Raw genomic sequence first — 19,179 nt, forward strand, 5'->3', positions numbered from 1 at the left:
AGAACATATCTAGCTAAACATGTACTGCTATACACTGGGGGAGGCAGGAAGTGGGGAACAGAGATTCCTTCCTGTCCCCTATAGGTAATCAGACTGCACTGTGAAGCAGGAAATTTGATTACCCTTAGCTGGCAGAACTATATGTCAGTAATTGTGCTAGAACTGTTAACCATGACAAGTGAAACATTCTTAATAATGTGGCATTATGTGCGTTTTGAGATGCAATAACACCCCCAGAATTTACCAATCTCTGTAAATGAATCTAATGCTGTAAATTTGGGAATGGGTGGGGGATCTTCTTCACCTTCTCTTTCTTTCAACTTCAAATCTTTTGTCCCTGCACTGGCACCAGGTAATATCAAATTCTTCAGTGATTGCGTGTGCACAAATGGCATTGAATCACGATAGATAATGCGGGTAAATCTTTTCTCCAGATGATTTACAGGTTACAGACATGCCTTCACCTTTATTATTAAAATTGAAAACAGATTAAACTGGGCTGATTAACTGAGACTTCAAACCCTGAGGCTCATTCTATCGAAAGGGGGTCCTTGACAAAGCCCTCCTCTCGGTACCCTCCCACTGCATTCACTTGCAAATCACTGTATGCCTGGAAAAGCCTGCACTCACCCCAGCCCCAAACCTTCTCATGTTGAGCACTGCAGCTCCATCAGCAGCAATATCTCTCTGTGTGAGGGACGTTTCTTATTAATCATGGGCACTGAATGGAAACCAATCAGATAGAGAGTCCCTTTGGCTTCAGCTCCCTGCCTGCCTGAGTTAAAAGTGACGCTGGGAGAGAGGGAGCCCCAGTTAGATCCAGCAGTGGAGATACTGTAACAGGCAGCAGAGGGAAAGCAGGCAGAGAAGCAGCACTGAGCAGTGCAGCACTGAGCCAAGCTAGATTCACTTTACATTGGTGAATAAGGTAAGAGGATTAACCTACTTTAGCCTTGGAATTACTGGCAGCAAAAAGTGGAAACTTTTCTTTAAAAGAAGTTGTTCAAACCAGTAGTGATCCTTGATTGTTACCTTTTCTGATTTGGTTTGGTTTATTTTCTTTTCTGGAATAAGAAGGAATGGTGCGGGGGGAGGATTTTAAGACGTTGTTATAAAAAATATTGTAATACACTATTGAAAGTTGAAACACAAAACTTGCTATGCCTGGTTAATTTCCTTGAATATTACAATATATACATAGAGACTGCTTTATGTGTATTAGGAAGCTTTATGCTATTAGACAGTGTCAATATACAGTAAGTTCTATTTTATTTGTACTTTACCAGTATGTCCTAACATTTTTATGCAGGCTAGTCTCTCTCCTCTTCTGTGTGTTAGCTGCAATCTCCCCTATCTTTGATTTCTATTTTTATTGAAAGGATCTAGTCAGAATTCACTCTAGATAAAAGGATAAACAAGAAGCAAGTTTTAGCCATTAAACTGAGTGAAAAAAAATCCCTATCTCTGTAGGGCTAAAAGAAAAAAAATCCATATTTTATATATAGTTGATACAGGAGAAAAATTGACGGTCAGTTAAAATGACTGTTAGCATAAGGTTCAGGGACCTGGAGAGGTAAAGGTAATGCTCCTTGGGATATTCTGAGCAGTAAGTCAAAGGCAGCCAGATTGAAGTATACAGCTACTTTCCAGAAGTGTTAACTAACTACCTGGCCAACATGATATTTAGAAACAGCAAACTGGATAGAAATCAAGACAGAAAGAATGAAAGGCACAATTGATATTTTGACTTCAAAGTAATCTGCAGAATGCAATTATTTGATAAATGACATTTTTACACATACAAAAAACATGCAATCACATCAATTCAATTTCAGTGAGCACACAAGTCTCAAACAAAGAATGATGAATACCAGTGTTAAGGAAATCAATATTCCTTGTAATAATGTAGTGGTCTGAATACTGTAGCTGTATGCATACTGTACCAATTTATCCTTTTGCAGACAGTTTAAAGTAATGAGTCAGGATAATAGAATAGGAGCTCGTTTAGGGTAATTTCCTTTTGCAGCAGACAAGTTTATAACCAGGAGTCCAATCCTGCTCCTAGTAAAGTCAGTAGCAAAACTGCAGTTGACTTTAATATGAGCAAGATCATGCCCCAGAGCAATGTACTTTAGTTCAAGTTTCTTATGATATGGGTAAGCCATGCACTGGAGTTAAAAATCAATGAGTATTCTTCACGTATAACACTTAAAATAGCTTAACTAGTAGGGTCAAGCGTCTTCCTTATTAATGAGACTGGTCATAGTAGTGGAGTTTATTGAGGACAGGTAGTGGTTTTTTCACCCCCTCTAAAGGATATTAATTAAATTTTAAACATGAATAGTTATACAATTAAACATTTAGACCTTGTGCCTTACATTTTGTTGTCACCTATTGTAATGTTTTATTAGCAATAACATGAGACTTTTACATGAACAGGCATGTTATGCAGCCAAACAATTATAACAAAAGCACAGCCCTTAAAAGATGAATAATGTGAATCTTAAATGAGGAAAGTGTGTCTGTTTTATTTAGTATTGTAAACCACCAAAGTTGTACCCAATATAGTTGTCATGTCTCTGTTTTTCTCTTAATATGTTTGGACTACACATATATTTCTCTTAATATGTTTGGACTACACTGTTATACATTTGGTTGCACGAAGGGATAACACCTATTATTATTATTTTGATAAAAGCTATAATAGGGATATTAATAAAATGCAATGTGTATTACATACGTAAAAAAAGAAGCTGAAAGACAAAATACAGTATGGCAATATCGTATCCTAGTCTCTGTGCATCTTATGTTAAGACTCCTTCATATTTTCTGTATAGAAGCTTTTTAACTTGCTGGTGAATTGGCCATTATGAATAAGGACCAAAATTCCAGTTATCCAGACTTCAGGATAACAGCTCATTTATAGAGGTGTGCATATTCTTTTCGTCTGAATGCTTGTCAACAAGGATACTGTACAGCATGTTAGTTATGCTGGGCTGGCAGAAATACTCTGTGATCATTAGATCAACCAATGAGAATAATTTAGTTCCCCAATTTAGGTGCCAAATAGAAAGTAATTACTTAACTACGACCTTATTCATAAGGCTATGAATAGAACCAAATAACTTACTAGTAACATCTGATTGTGTCTGGAAATCTTTGAAAATTGAAATCGTTTCTGAAAGTCTAGCCAGCCACTAGGTCACAGGTATTCAGCTGGCAAAAACTGTATGATGTGGGTGTGGTAAATAATATGGTTCAAAATTTCCTCTGAAGATCAATTTGTTCAGGAGATGAAATGTGGTAGATTAATTTCAGTTCCATCTGAGGAATACTGCCAACAACCTGGCAAGATATGACCCTTAAAGGCACATTATTTCCGGTATTTTGGTTTGATTTTAGGAGGACACAAAAGATGTAGCAGCTGTTTTCAAATACAGAACTGCTATCCTGTCTTTATTTCTTCCTAATCAAGATTCTTCCAAGTGCTCAGTGATGTGGTAAGTCCTTATTGGAAATGAACACTCTGTTATGTTCAAAGAGTCATTGCATACAAATTCTCACAGTTCATGAAGAAATCTTATGCTTGTGGAAAATCATCTGAACAAGTCTGGAATTGGGCTAGTATTGTATTAATGCCCCATTTCCTCAGTGTGTACTATTTAACTGTAGGATGCTGCTGAAACAAAAACCTACACAAAGATGCTTCTGCTCTCATCAGAGTGCCTTCTGAATTTCTAGGGCTTGCAGCAGGTGATACATGCAAATTGTATCTGGAGAAGCACAAATATTTGAACATGAATAGGGATGTCTGAGTGGAAGCAGACTGCATTTTGTGTGTGTGAGCTTATGAAAAGTAATTTTGGGAAGAAATAAAGTGAAGGGAAATGACTCACAAACCTGAACAAACAGAATACCAGGAGAAGCATTCATTCCTTTCACATTTAAACAAATATCAGACTGATAGCAAATTTTGCTGTAGGATAAAAAAAACAGATTAGTGTGTTGTCTTTCAGAGATTGACCATGGTAAAAAGATCTGATAACTTAAAGTCTTCTCACATTAAAAGCCACTAGATTTTTTTCTCGAGTGACTAAACAAGACAGTACCATTTTGATCAGATGACTGTTCATGTCATTCCTAGTGGACCTAAGCTCTGCTCCTTGGAATTCCATGGAAATTAATGAGAATTTTATCACTGACTTCAATAAAGGGAGGATAAGGACCATAGAAAATACTATGTATATATAGGTGCAGCTTAGAAGAAAGTTCTAGACTCAGAAAGTGCTAGAGCCAAATAACTGTTCAATCCTGTATGGAAAGGAGTGGCATGTCTCATTTGCTAATTATAATGGGGAGAAAGGATTATCCAGTGTTTATGACACTAGCCTAGGATTTGGGAAATCCAGGTTCAGTTCCCTACTCTGCCACAGACTTCCTGTGACAGTTTGGGCAAGTTTCTGTGCCACCACTCCCCATCTGTACAATGGGGATAGTAGCATTTTTCTACTCACAGAGGTGCTGTGAGAATAAATACCTTACAGATTGTGAAGTGCACTGAGATCTATTGGTGAAAAGCACTGTACTATTATTATAACTACTTAGTTCTTATATATCACTTTTCATCCATGTATCTCAAGGGGCTTGACAAAACAAGGTAAGTAGCACTATTCCCATGTCACAGATGAGGAGACTGACACACCAGAAGCTGAAGTGACTTGCTCAAGGTCACACAGCAAGTCAGTGGCAGAGTTAGGAATACAAGCAGCGTCTCCAGTCCAATATCTTATCCATTTCAACACTGCCTTTCCATGATAAAAATCTGCTCTTGAATTATTAAGTAGTCTCTTATAAAACCTATTATTTAAAAACAATGTTTCTAGAGCAGAAATATGGGAATGCACAGCATCTTTCCATATATGACACTTTATGTATTCTGAAACCAGTGAAATGCAGCTTTCTATTTACATTTCATACATTTTGCTAACAGGGTATCTAGAATATAAGGAACAACTTAGATTTTAGACCCAATTTTCCCTGTCCCAAGATGGCATCATCGTGGCTTTGTTGTTATAAACTACTGACTTCAAAAATGCCAAATCATAAAGACTCAAATGTGTGAGTGTACATTTGTTGGCTATTAAATATTATCCACGTTGTTCTGACCCCCACAGACCTTACTCAAGGGAAGAAAAAGCCATGTGTCATTGCACAGAGACCCAAATTTTCACTCAGACACAGAAAATATTTTTCAACGGCTCATTTAAGCACATGGAAGAAGAGCTGTTGAACTCTGCACAGTAATCTAACACCACTGAAAGCATCAGTGAAAGAGGAAAAAGTATGAGTAATGTGTCTATGTTTGTTAAGGGAATATGAAGTCATTATTAACTATACTAGTAGAACTTCTCAATATTATTCTTAGGGGCAAATACTCAGCTGGCACAAATCATCATAGCTCCACTGAAGCCAATTGAAATCAATTTACACCAGCTGAGAATCTGCCTCTCAGTATTTATGCCATCTGACAGTTTATACGGGCATATTTCATTTATCCCATTAGTTTTGGAAATTGAAAATCAATTTCACGGGTAATGAGTTGATCCAAAACCCCACATTTTCTGCTGATGAATAACACACTTTTTGGCGTTCCTTAACAATAAAAAATCAGTGAGTGTGAGAGTATAAGTGTTCATAAATGCAAATTAAAAGGCATGCCTTGTATCAGGCTCTAAAATCTTCATATCAAATTATCAGCATGGTTAATATCTTCCATTTCCCCCCTTCCTCCATCATTTAATATATGTTATTCACCTCTTGATGAGGAGGTGAAAAATATTAATCTATTACATCTGATTTGAGATAAAAGACATAATGCCTAGATATTATGGAAGCAAATTGGATTATTTTAAAATCCAGAATTTTCATGTTATGATATGATCAGAAGGTGCTAGAAAACTGGTGACATATAAATTTAATGAATCAATGTAATCCCAGCTCATGTCATTCTTATTGAGCCAAGCATGGAAGGAATGATTTTTAAAAAATCAAATTTAATTGAAAGCAAGCACCACACTAAAATGGGTTTCCTAAGTATTTTACAATGCCACTTCTGTCAAATAGTAAATCTATTTACTTATTCATGCTTCTCTTCATCATATTGTGATAATGCAAATATCCCATTTAATATAATTAGGAACCAACACATGCTCGCTTTCTTGCTCTCTTTCCTTCTCATCTATCTGTTTTGTCTGTTTATGTGAACGTGACTTCTATGAAACCTGTGGAAATCAATCTGACCTTGGATTACCCAGTAGCCTCTTGTAAAATCCGTTGTTTCAAAAGCAGTTTTCTATAATCTTATTTATCAAAAGGCAATATAGAGATTCTACCAGATTCTGCAGCAGTTACTGGCATTGAATAGCATTTAGTAATCAGAGTACTCCCATTGAAACCAATAGAACCACCTTTGTGAGTACACACCAGTAAGAACGAGTTGCAGAATCTGGCTGTTTAAAATGACCTCTGTCTGACAATAATATTGCACAATCCTGTCACATGGAGTTATAATAAATATCACATTGTGGAAGATATTTTCCCCCTTTCTTTCAATGTCTGAAATAGGGTCTAACCTTTATTTCCCTATGCAAAATAAAATAAAATAATCCAAAAATTATATGGGCCTGAAGAAAATCATAAATGTTAGAAATTAATGTTTATTTCTGATCCTTTATTAATTATTCTTATTATTTAAAATCTATATTGCGGTAGTGTGTAGGAGCCCAAGTCATGGAGCAAGAGACTATTGTGCTAGGCACAAAGCCAAAAGATGGTCCTCTGCCCCAAAGAGTTTACAATCTATGTGACACACCTCATGTTTCATGATTAAGACACATTTTTGGATGACATTTATATCTTTTCTACAGAAGGCAGCATAGCCCAGTGGATTCCCAACCTTGTCACTGCTTACTGTGTGACTATGGGCAAATTAGTCCCCATCCCTGCAGTTAAATATCCTCATCTGTGTAATGGAGATAATGATATTTACTTCTTTTGTAAAACAATTTGAGCGCTATGGGCATAGTGTGCTAGAAAGAGCTAGATATCTATTAATTATTTATTGTTATTATTATTAATATTATTATTAACAAGACAAGGAACACACATCACTTTAAAAGAGCGGTTCTCACACATTTTCATAGCATAGATCACATTTTAATACAGAGATTGCCTCAGACACCACCTACCCTTCCACTCATGGTATCATAACATACCTGCAGCAAACACGAAACCGGCAACATGGCAAAGGAATTTTAGCGAAAGTATTTAATATACTTTTAGCTGCCTTTTAATGTAATTTAGAGTCTGGAAGTAAGGATGGGGAGCACCAGCCACATGTGAACAGTCAACTTTCTGCAAAGCACCTGCCAGTGCTCCATGAATCATAGAATCATAGAATCATAGAATATCAGGGTTGGAAGGGACCCCAGAAGGTCATCTAGTCCAACCCCCTGCTCAAAGCAGGACCAAGTCCCAGTTAAATCATCCCAGCCAGGGCTTTGTCAAGCCTGACCTTAAAAACCTCTAAGGAAGGAGATTCTACCACCTCCCTAGGTAACGCATTCCAGTGTTTCACCACCCTCTTAGTGAAAAAGTTTTTCCTAATATCCAATCTAAACCTCCCCCATTGCAACTTGAGACCATTACTCCTCGTTCTGTCATCTGCTACCATTGAGAACAGTCTAGAGCCATCCTCTTTGGAACCCCCTTTCAGGTAGTTGAAAGCAGCTATCAAACGACCCACCAAATAAAATGACCCACCAAAGACCAAGAGACCACAGTTTGAGAACTTCTGCTTTAATGTGATTATTCAGTAATGGCAAAAGTTTCCCTGGGGGTTGAAAGATTGAGGAGAAGGGGTTTGTCAGCACCACAGATTTATTATTTATTTGGAATTCTATACAACAGAAGGATGCTTGTCCTGAGTTCTAGGCACCCTTTGCCATTAATTAAAATATTAATGAACATTAATGCAAACATGCCATTCAAGAATCATTACAAAACCTAACAAGCACTACATTTTGTCTTGCCTCACCATATACCCTACACCACATCATAATCACCAGTCTACACACACATTAGTGAATTATCCTTTCCCACCTAGAGATCAATGATTGAGCCCAAATTAAGGCACATCCTAATAACTAGTGAGCATTAGCACATCATTAAAATACCACACAATTTGACTTAATTCTTAAAAAAGATGAATCCAGGTAAAAAATGGCTAAGGAGTGGACTATCAAAGTTGCTATAAATCAGGACTGAGATACCCTGGCATTCAAACGCAAACCCCTGCCAACATTATCTCTAGTCACTGCTACTTTCCCCTTTTACAAAAAACAAATTCATGGCTACATTTTAGTGCAAATATGTTCCACATAAGAGCCTACACACTAGTTAGCAGCCCCATATTGCATATGCTTCTCACATTTTTTGTGGCTGGATGGACACACCAATTCTAGATAACAATAGTTTTCCCTGAAACCCATTGATTTTTAAACGATTTTTTTGAAAATGACTTGTAGGGTGAAATTTACCCAATGGCTCTCCAGATATTCCATTGTATTGTCACACAGGTCATCGGCTATCTTTAACTCCTTGCAAAGCTGCACAGCAATGGCTGATAGCACCATGTTAGTGATGTTCTCAAGTTATAAAGACAAAATTTGTACTGTAATGATCCTAAACTCTTCCTAGCAGATGGAAAACAGTGATAGAGGCATCTGCATGGCTTTTACATTCTTAACCAAGAGCAGTATTTATGCTCAAAGTTTACATTTTGTCTGGGACTGAATCAAGGCATAGGCAAGCCTAGGCATAGTGCATAGTGCATAGTGCATAGGCATAGTGCCAAGCCTAAGGTCTTAGTTCTTATGATAAAAATGAGAGTCTTGCCTTTCTTTCTTTCTTTTTTAAGTAAATTACTTGCTTCACGGTTTTGAAGAAAAACTTGAAAAATATGAACCAAGTGTAACCAACACAGTAACATCTGCCTAGTCTGCAGACAGCCTGAAACAACAGCTCTGAGAAGTGTGAACTGACCCACACGTAATAGGGTGTTATCTCCAAGATCTAATGCCCTGGAGGGCCCTGCCAGCACTGTCCCTGCAGGGGACTCTACATGGGGCAGGAGGAGAAGGGCACTTCCTCATCCATCCAAACATATACATCCAGGCTACTTCTGTAAATAATAAGAGGCCCACCTCTTCCATTCACAAGGGGAGGAAGGGGCCCTGGTACCTCTCTTAAAGGGACAGGAGAGTACCATGCCACTGTCTCCTGTGAATGAACTGGGGCACCTTCACACTGCCACTCCAAGGGTATGAGGGCATCTCTGCAGGGGGGAAGCCACAGGCAGCCTTTGTCATGTGCCTATGGTCCTGGATCACCTTTATCCAGCCCTGATTTTGGTGCAGTACTATGGAGTGCTGCACCATTGCAGGGGCTAAGTGAACCACTGTTGAAAGCATAACAGCTACACAGTTTGCCTACACAGTGTTTGCAACAGTAATGCTTTAGCCTCTGCTTTATAAAGTATGAAAGCTGCTATATAAAACATTCTATTAAGGGATATAAGTAGGGGGAGATTGCTGCAGAAATGGAACATAAATGAGTCACATTAATTTTATGCTCCCCTCACCTCAAGTTGATTGCCACAAATTAAATTTCATGCTAGTCAGCCTGAGCAGTTAGTAGGAAAGAAATCAATCCTGAACTTCTGGTGACCGTGGTAAAAATATATGTTTGTAATGTATGCAGAGCATGTAAACCATGCATGTACTCGCATCATAATACATTGGCATGACAAGATCCCTATGGAATATATCCTAGCCAGGATCAGACTACGGTGAGATGGCTAGATGTTTTGGGCTAAGGGAAAAATCTGCTGGCTACCTCAGGTGTGCAGCCTTGAGCAGCAAGACCACACTAATAAATATCAAAGAGGAAATCCCAGGGGAATAGCTGCTCTCCACACACTATCAGTACAAAAGGAGAAAGTTTAAAAGATTAATCAAACAATTTGTTAGTAATAATGCCTAGCTCTTATATAGCACTTTTCATTAGTAGATCTCAGAGGAGGTCAGGATTATGATCCCCATTTCATAGATGGGGAGACTGTGTCCCTAAGAGCACCCCAATGCCAGATGGTACTGTTGTCATGATTACCCATTACCCAAAAGGTGGTATGTAATATATCATGTATAAACTCATAACTCATTGATTATTAATATTCTTGAGTGATGTATGTACGGTTAAACCACAAAAATCTTTACAGATGTGCTGGAAATATGAGTCTAAAATGTTTTTAAACCTGGCACTTCAGGGAGGAGGGAGCTGATAATCAGATTTTCTCCAGACAAATAAAAGAGGCCAATACCTCAGAAGAATACATTTCAAAGGTTTACTGGACTATAAAGAGAGACAGAGAGAGCACAAACCCTTACAGCAGGGGTTCCCAAAGTTGGTTTGAGGCTTGTTCAGGGTAAGCCCCTGGCAAGCTGCAAGATGCTTTGTTTACCTGAACGCTGTAGATATGGCCACTCGCAGTTCCCAGTAGCTGTGGATCACCATTCCCGGCCAATGGGAGCTGTGAGACGTGGTGGCCCACGCCACTTCCCGCAGCTCCCATTGGCCGGGAACAGTGAACCGCAGCCACTGGGAGCTGCAAGCGGTCATACCTGTAGACGCTCAGGTAAACAAAGCATCTCATGGCCCACCAGGGGCTTACCCTGAACAAACCACAAACCAAGTTTGGGAACCCCTGCCCGAGAGTTAGCTATCTCTTGAGGGAACAAAGAAACCAGCAATATCATTCTGTAAGGGTGAATTCTGGCTGGAACAGCCAGCCATGTTGGAGAAGTTGCTGTAAGTAGGGAAGCCATCTTGAACAAGAACATAAGAATGGCCATACTGGGTCAGACCAAAGGTCCATCCAGCCCAGTATCCTGACTACCGACAGTGGCCAATGCCAGATGCCCCAGAGGGAGTGAACCTAACAGGCAATGATCTAGTGATCTCTCTCCTGCCATCCATCTTCACTCTCTGACAAACAGAGGCTAGGGACACCATTCCTTACCCATCCTGGCTAATAGTGATTAATGGACTTAACCTCCATGAATTTATCCAGTTCTCTTTTAAACCATGTTATAGTCCTAGCCTTCACAACCTCCTCAGGCAAGGAGTTCCACAGATTGACTGTGCGCTGAGTGAAGAAGAATTTCCTTTTATTTGTTTTAAACCTGCTACCCATTAATTTCATTTGGTGACCCCTAGTTCTTATATTATGGGGACAAGTAAATAACTTTTCTTTGTTCACTTTCTCCACACTACTCATGATTTTATATACCTCTATCATATCCCCCCTTAGTCTCCTCTTTTCCAAGCTGCAAAGTCCTAACCTCTTTAATCTCTCTTCATATGGGACCCATTCCAAACCCCTAATCGTTTTAGTTGTCCTTTTCTGAACCTTTTCTAATGCTGGTATATCTTTTTTGAGATGAGGGGACCATATCTGTACATAGTATCCAAGATGTGGGCATACCATGCATTTATATAAGGGCAATAAGATAGTCTCCATCTTATTCTCTAACCTTTTTTTAATGATTCCTAACATCTTGCTTGCTTTTTTGATTGCTGTTGCACACTGCGTGGACGTTTTCAGAGAACTATCCGCAATGACTCCAAGATCTTTCTCCTGATTAGTTGTAGCTAAATTAGCCCCCATCATATTATATGTCTAATTGGGGTTATTTTTTTCAATGTGCATTACTTTACGGTTATCCACATTAAATTTCATTTGCCATTTTGTTGCCCAATCACTTAGTTTGGTGAGATCTTTTTGAAGTTCTTCACAGTCTGCTTTGGTCTTAACTATCTTGAGCAGTTTAGTATCATCTGCAAACTTTGCCACCTCGCTGTTTACCCCTTTCTCCAGATCATTGATGAATAGGTTGAATAAGATTGGTCCTAGGACTGACCCCTCTCCATTCTGAAAATTTACCATTTATTCCTACCCTTTGTTCCCTGTCTTTTAACCAGTTCTCAATCCATGAAAGGATCTTCCCTCTTATCCCATGACAACTTAATTTACATAAGAGCCTTTGGTGAGGGACCTTGTCAAGGGCTTTCTGGAAATCTAAGTACACTATGTCCACTGGATCCCCCTTGTCCACATGTCTGTTGACCCCCTCAAAGAACTCTAATAGATTAGTAAGACATGATCTCCCTTTACAGAAACCATGTTGACTTTTGCGCAACAATTTATGTTCTTTTTTGTGTCTGACAATTTTATTCTTTATTATCAATCATTTCAACTAATTTGCCCGGTACTGATGTTAGACTTACCGGTCTGTAATTGCCAGGATCACCTCTAGAGCCCTTCTTAAATACTGGTGTTACATTAGCTATCTTCCAGTCATTGTGTACAGTAGCTGATTTAAAGGACAGGTTATAAACCATAGTTAATAGTTCTGCAATTTCACATTTGAGTTCTTTCAGAACTCTTGGGTGAATGCCATCTGGTCCCAGTGACTTGTTACTGTTAAGTTTCTCAATTAATTCCAAAACCTCCTCTAGTGTCACTTCAATCTGTGACAATTCCTCAGATCTGTCAGGTTTGGGAATCTCCCTAACATCCTCAGCCGTGAAGAGTGAAGCAAAGAATTCATTTAGTTTCTCCATGATGACTTTATCGTCTTTAAGTCCTCCTTTTGAACTAGAGCTGATTAAGTTAAGTTTTAGTCTTAGAAGCACATTTTAGTTTTGTTTGTTTGTAACCTTTTTTATTTTTATTCTTTCTTTATTCTTTGGTATTACTTAATCCTATGCCCTGTTGTTAATAAACTTGTTTTACTTTTATGATAAACTAGCTCGGTGTTTTGTTTGAAGTGGAGGGTTTGTCAATCCCAGCTAATAAACTGCTGTGTACTGTCTCTTTAAGGGTCCTGCAAATTTGACAAAGTTTTGTGAGAGAAGCTGAGTACTACAAACAGATGTCTGGGAAATCTGAGAATTGGAGTTCACTGACTCCTAGGCAAGATGGATGGACAGAGTCCTGAAGAGTTCGCTGACATGGCAGACAAGATGGTGTGTCAGGGAACTGATAACACAGTGGCTCACAGTTCTGGGAATCACTATCACAGAAACTGAGGCACAGAGAGGTGACTTGCCCCCAAAAATATAGTAGACCAAGTGCTAGAGCTGGGAATAAAACCAGTCTTCTGCCAGTCCAGTGCTGTATCCATTATGCCATTCTGCTTGATCAATAATTGGATTGAATGTACCCTGACTCATCACTCCCAGCACATCATCTGCTCTAACCAATAGGTTAGTTCTGAATCTTCTATTTCCTGGGAGAGGTGCCAGTGACTCAGGCTCACTCTGAAGAACAATGATGCAATATGAATATACCTGAAAAGTTTCAGAGATAAGCATCCATTAATTCTCCAATCTCATATAATCTCCTCCAAACAACAGGTGTTTTCTAAACCCCTATCTGAAGAAAAGAGAATTCCTTCCACTTCTTTTCCTTGAGTGGCCAGTCAGGCAACCTGGTCTCTTCTTTTGGTGAATGACAAGTCTACTGCCTTCATCTTGGTGCACCCAGAGCCAGAAACATCTGTGGTATTTTCTACTGAAATGCCCTTTTAAAATCTGATAGCAAGTGTTAGCAAATCACCAGGATAATCTCTAATCTTTTCGTGGTCTAGGGAAGAAAGGAGGGAGTACAGTAACCCATGCAAGGTTTGGGGGTTTTTTTATAATGTGTTTTATTTTTCTCTGAACCCTCCCAATTAATTGCAATTAGATTTTTCTGTGTAAAAAAAATCAAGGCAGGTGGCATTAGTTGTGTTTTTTATTTGGCAAATGTTTCCATCACAAAACACACCCCTAAACTGTGGGAATATCAGCAGAGATAAAGAGACAAATAGGCATGCTAAAACTGATCTACACAGATCAAGACTGAGACATGATGAATGGCGTAGGAAGCTGTTAAGGCTGCTATCTATGCTATACTACTTCTTGTTGTCTGGGTAAATAGAGGATTATAGGCATTAATAATAAAAAGCTCTCCACTAACATCTGCATTTACCAAAAGTTATTTTCTTATGTGCAGCTAAAAGACAATCACACATTCCTCAGTCAAAGATATAAAAAAATATTTGAATGAATACAGGAGGTAGAAAACCCCCAGAAAAGTGAGTATCCTTCATAAGTGGCAATTAGAGTTGTGCACATACATACACCCACCTCACACGCCCTCAAAGCCCCATCTTTCTTGCACACATGACAAAACCAGTAAAAAAGGGATGTCTTCAGTAGTTTCACAGAAAGTAAATTTGTTTATGGTTCCACCCCAATTTTTCAGTCTTCTGCACAAAAGAAGATTGTCATTTCTATAAGCAAATAAAGAGGAACATTTTTTGCTTTGAAAAACAGTGACAATTCTGTAAATATGGCAAAATTTCTCTTTGGGGGAATTGTAACATATATAAAACTTCATAATTATTTCAAAGGTAGAATCTCATTATTTCTTATTGTAAATCACTGTGCCTGATAGTGGAAATGATTTCACCTATTACCATATTCATGAAATCTAGCAAAAGCACCTGAAGACCTCTGCTTATGTCTTTTAAAATTCAGTAAACAACAATTGTTGGTTTTAATTGCTCCATTGCTCATCACCTTTTTGTGAGCAGATGTTCATTGTTCATCTGCTTAACATTCTCTAAAACTACTTGTAAAACGAATCCAAACAAAACGAATGCAAAAAAATATGCACAGTTTAAGCAGAAGTAAATCCATACATTAAAAAACCCATTAAATGAAAACGTCAAAGAGGAGAATAAGTTAACATAAGACTGAAGAGTCATGCTCTCTATAGACCATACACTGTACTCAGTTGCTCCCAGGATGGGTCCTTTGTATAAGCCGTGAAGGGCACACGTCACCCCAAAAAGGTGTGGAGGTCTAGGAACAAGGCCATACCCCTGTCCTTCGGCTGACCCCACAGCAGGCCACATACACAATGGGGAGCAGTCTGCACCACCCCCCACACACATCCAGCAACTCAGGGAGGGATTGATCTTTCTGAGTTCCCCCGGGTCAATACATTTCCTATATATTGTGCCATTTAGGAACAGGCACATGTGGGTTATAAAGCCTATTTTGTAAAAATAGTGAAGTGTTAGCAATATAAAACATAATTACAGCATCTGCTGTTAAATCTTTGCTGAGAGATGGAGGTGGGTGCGGTAGGTTGTGAGGACCACCAGGTGTTTTGTGCTGGTTATAAAAAGCATGGTTTGTCAAAGTGTAGATTAGCAAGCTTCTGCCATGTGGCATTTATCCCCACTGAGAATAACTGGCTAGTGAAAAATAATATGACTCTAATCCTCTAATATCAAAAGCATTGCCCTTTCTTGAAATCAAAAGTAATTGACTTTTATACATTGGGAAATAAAGCCAGAGAGACCTTTTCTGCTAGAATGGTGTAAATCTGGTGCAACTCCACCAAAGTAATAGGAAATGATCAGTGAAAGCAAACCTGATACCAATGAGATCAGAGTTAGGCCCTTAGTATTTTCACACATTTGAGGTAACACCTTCTACTGTCTAACATATGGAGCTGCCTAAGTGTACTTGTATTTGACTACTAGGAAAATTAGAAACATTAAATGAGGGTGGGGTGGTGGAAAGGCCCTAGGAGTGGAGGTATTCATTCAAAGTAGAAATTGTCAAAAATGGGTTTGATACATCTAGCTAAGCTGTAAGGGGGGAAAGCACAAATACAGCACATGCAGCTAATCCTTAGATTTATATGGTAGGATGAGGTCCGAAGTTAACAACAATACATGCAAAGAGTTAAGACCAAGAACCATTTTTATTAACTCTGCGTGACATCACTCTGCATCACTGAAATCAAGTCAGGTGTACTTGTGTACAGCAACTATGTAGGACAATAGATACGTATCACCAGAAACTAAACATAAACTATGTGAATTTGGAGGCCTAACAGATCTCTGATGAAAAACCAAGATCATTTGTGGTATTAATAACCCCAGCTGGAAGGAGAGTCTGTTAAGATATCTAGATTTTGCAATGATTTAAGCCTCATAAGTTACTATATCACGGATAAAAACCTTGATGAACAAATAAGAAAATGGTTGCACAGCACCTTAAGCGGGGAAGTGGAGTATGGTCCGGCTTGCCAGGGGAAGGAGAATAGCATTTTATGGGTGCGGGGTGGGAGAGAGGCTCCAAGGCTGCTGCAAAAGGGGGGTTGGTTAGCCTGGCTATACGGATTCATCCCCTGGGATTGGAAGGACTGTGGAGTTGAAAATGGGCAAGTCTCTTTTTCCCTGACCAGGCGGGGCAGCATCCCCCCCACCGCCCCTCCCTTGGTGTTTGCAAAATACCAGGTTTTCTCAGGACCTGTGGTGGGCATTGCGCTAGCCGCTCCTTTTTATGAGAGCTGGGAAGATATTTTTCCCTCACCACCAGATTGGCCAAGGTGGAGTGCGGGTTTCTTTTGCCTTCCCCACATAGGGTTTAGGGAGTGCTTTGTTATGGTGAGTAGGGAAGGGAATTAGGCTATATCTCACAACTCATTTTGTAAGCGTGGGGTGGATGTCCAGGGCAGGTACTCCATAGGGAAAGGATACAGTGACCAGACAAATAGCTTGGAAAAGGATTTTAAAAGCTGTTTGTTAAAGGAATGGAACAGGGTGGGGATGCAGGGGAGGTGTTCCTATGACTGGCAAAGCAGGGAGCCAACCCCCCTTCTTTATAGAACACCTTAACCCTAATTCACAGAGTGGAGGGGATAGTAAGGTCCCATCAATGGTTTGGTTGGGGGACCTGGATGGAAAAGTGTGGGGCTGGTGAAAGCCTCCCAGGTAAATATTGAATGATCATGGAGTTACCTGCATTGTACACTTTTATCTGACAGGTGGTCCCAGACATCTAACAATAAAGTTGCAGCCTGATTAAAACCATATCAAGTGTCTCCTGTTCTTTCGGTATAGTCAGACAATGAAGCCACTGATGTGAGTGTCATTCAAAAAAGTACAACACCCAGAAACAGTGCATTTCATGAGAAGACATACGTAGACAGTGAGCAGTTAATGCAAGGTTAAGGAAGACATTGTAATGAAAATTACACAAATATAATAATGTCCCACCTCAAAAACACTGACATCAATAGGTGGCTTTCCACAGACTTTAATGGGCTTAAAAAAAGACTCTAAAAGTTCTACATATCAGGAAAATCTGCACACACAAAAGAACAATTTTTTTTGAAAAAAATGTTCAAAGCAAGTAACGTGTATTTAAAAAAAAATATGATGATGCAAGAGCAGCATTAGATTAATTGATTTTTGAAAGAGTGTCCTTTGCTAATAATATGGGAAAGAAAAGAATGTTTTGAACTCTATGAAGCTCCTGTCACTGTTAAACTTGATAGAGGGCTCAAGATAATGTGTTGCCAGAAAAACTGCACCAGAAAATCAGGACTAAATCTGAGGTAGAGAAAACAAAAGTAAAATTTTAGGAATTTATATCAGGAGAAATTGCTAGTAACTGGGATTATCATTATCAAGTGTTAAGTGGATATAAAAATTCACAGTGAGACCACTTGGTTTTACTACTGTGAGTATGGTACCAGCCTGCATTAGGGATTAAAATTTGTGAAAAATTATGAGTGATTAAATGTATACTGCAGGTATTATCTCATGTAATCAAAATATAAATAATAAACTAGAATAAATCAAAGATTTGTTTTACTAAATCAGTTGCACCAAAGACAAAAACCAGATCTGTTTAAATCATGAGGAAATCCCAGTATAACTCTCCGAAGGAGGGGAAAAAAATCTAGTTACACCGAAAGACCAAGTACTTCAGGTGTAAATATACATGATTAATTTAAAGTTATTAAATCAATCCGTGAAAGAAATGACTAGGGTCATGCAATAGCGGATAATAGGGAAAAAATGGACTACATACAAATCAGTAAAATAGCACTAAAAGTATTTGCAGCTTTCAACAGAGGAAAGCATCCAAAAGTTTCAGGTAAAGCACAGTTGCTATACAATAAGAGTTACAATGTGAACATAAACACTGATAAGCTATTGTTCAAAATGTATTTGCTTATTTCTCCCCCCAAAACTTGCAGAACTAGAATTTCTCAAAAGGATGATACCTGAGGGATAGCTGGAGGCAAAGAAAGAACTAAAAATTTCTAGTGATGATCATCATCATTTCATATTGATGGTTGATAATGTGTAATTTTAAAATTAATTAAATTAACTTCCATGCAGTATAAGGAAAGAAATGCATGCCTCATCCATGAAGGCCATTTGGGTGTGGGCTTATGCAAGAGAGAACCAGAAGAACACATTAATGAGCTCATATGAACACACAGATTGCAGATATGTCTAGGAAATATTCAGTATGTCACACATATTGATCATGACAGTTTAAAGGACTGTTACATCTTCACCGAGTACTATAGTGCATTTGTGTTGAGATTTTCTTAATGAAACAACGATTCATCATATGAAATTTATCTCTATGATGCAGGATTTCTGATCAAGTGTTTTCAGATCATGATTTTCAAGTAGATGCAGAAAAGCTGTTACAACTAGACAGCAAAGCCATTTTCCTCTTAGGATGTGAATAACTCAGTAACAGTGTGACAAAGAGGCAAACAGAGATCTTCACAAGTACCACTCAAAGAATATTCTCCTGGTCTGCAGATGAGAAGCAACCACCTAAAGGACATACAAGTCACTTTGACTATGTTACCCTTCTCTTTAAATTTCTCCACCGGCTCCTCCTTCTCTACTGAATCAAACTTAATCTACTTGTTTTCACTTTCAAAGCTCTTCACAGTCAATCCCCATACAACCTATCACCTCTCAATCGCTATTCAGTTATCAATGACCATCTCTGATTGTACCCATGGTGTCAGCCTCCATTGCCCACTTGTTAAATTTTCAAATAAGTAGCTTGGTGCTTTCTCCCATGATATCTCACAAGTTTGGGAGATGGTTCCCATAAATATCCACAAAGTTACCTCATTAACAATAATGAAATCCCTTCTCCAAAACTCTCCTTTAG

At 38.7% G+C, this 19,179-nt stretch overlaps 1 protein-coding gene across 3 annotated transcripts in view; it reads left to right on the top strand.

The window, feature by feature from the left end:
- Positions 1 to 572: 572 nt before the first annotated feature.
- The window catches only part of CDH9 (cadherin 9), a 128,909-nt gene continuing 110,302 nt past the window's right edge, over positions 573 to 19,179 (top strand). For 2 of the 3 annotated variants that reach the window (XM_007059918.3, XM_037893296.2), the window contains exon 1: positions 573 to 928. The gene's annotated coding sequence lies outside the window, so the exon portion shown is untranslated. Of the gene's footprint in view, positions 929 to 3,402; positions 3,501 to 19,179 lie in introns of all 3 variants that reach the window. The other variant, XM_043540221.1, reaches the window with a different exon arrangement.

Source organism: Chelonia mydas, chromosome 2 (assembly GCF_015237465.2).
Source record: "Chelonia mydas isolate rCheMyd1 chromosome 2, rCheMyd1.pri.v2, whole genome shotgun sequence".
Taxonomy (NCBI): Eukaryota; Metazoa; Chordata; order Testudines; family Cheloniidae; genus Chelonia; species Chelonia mydas.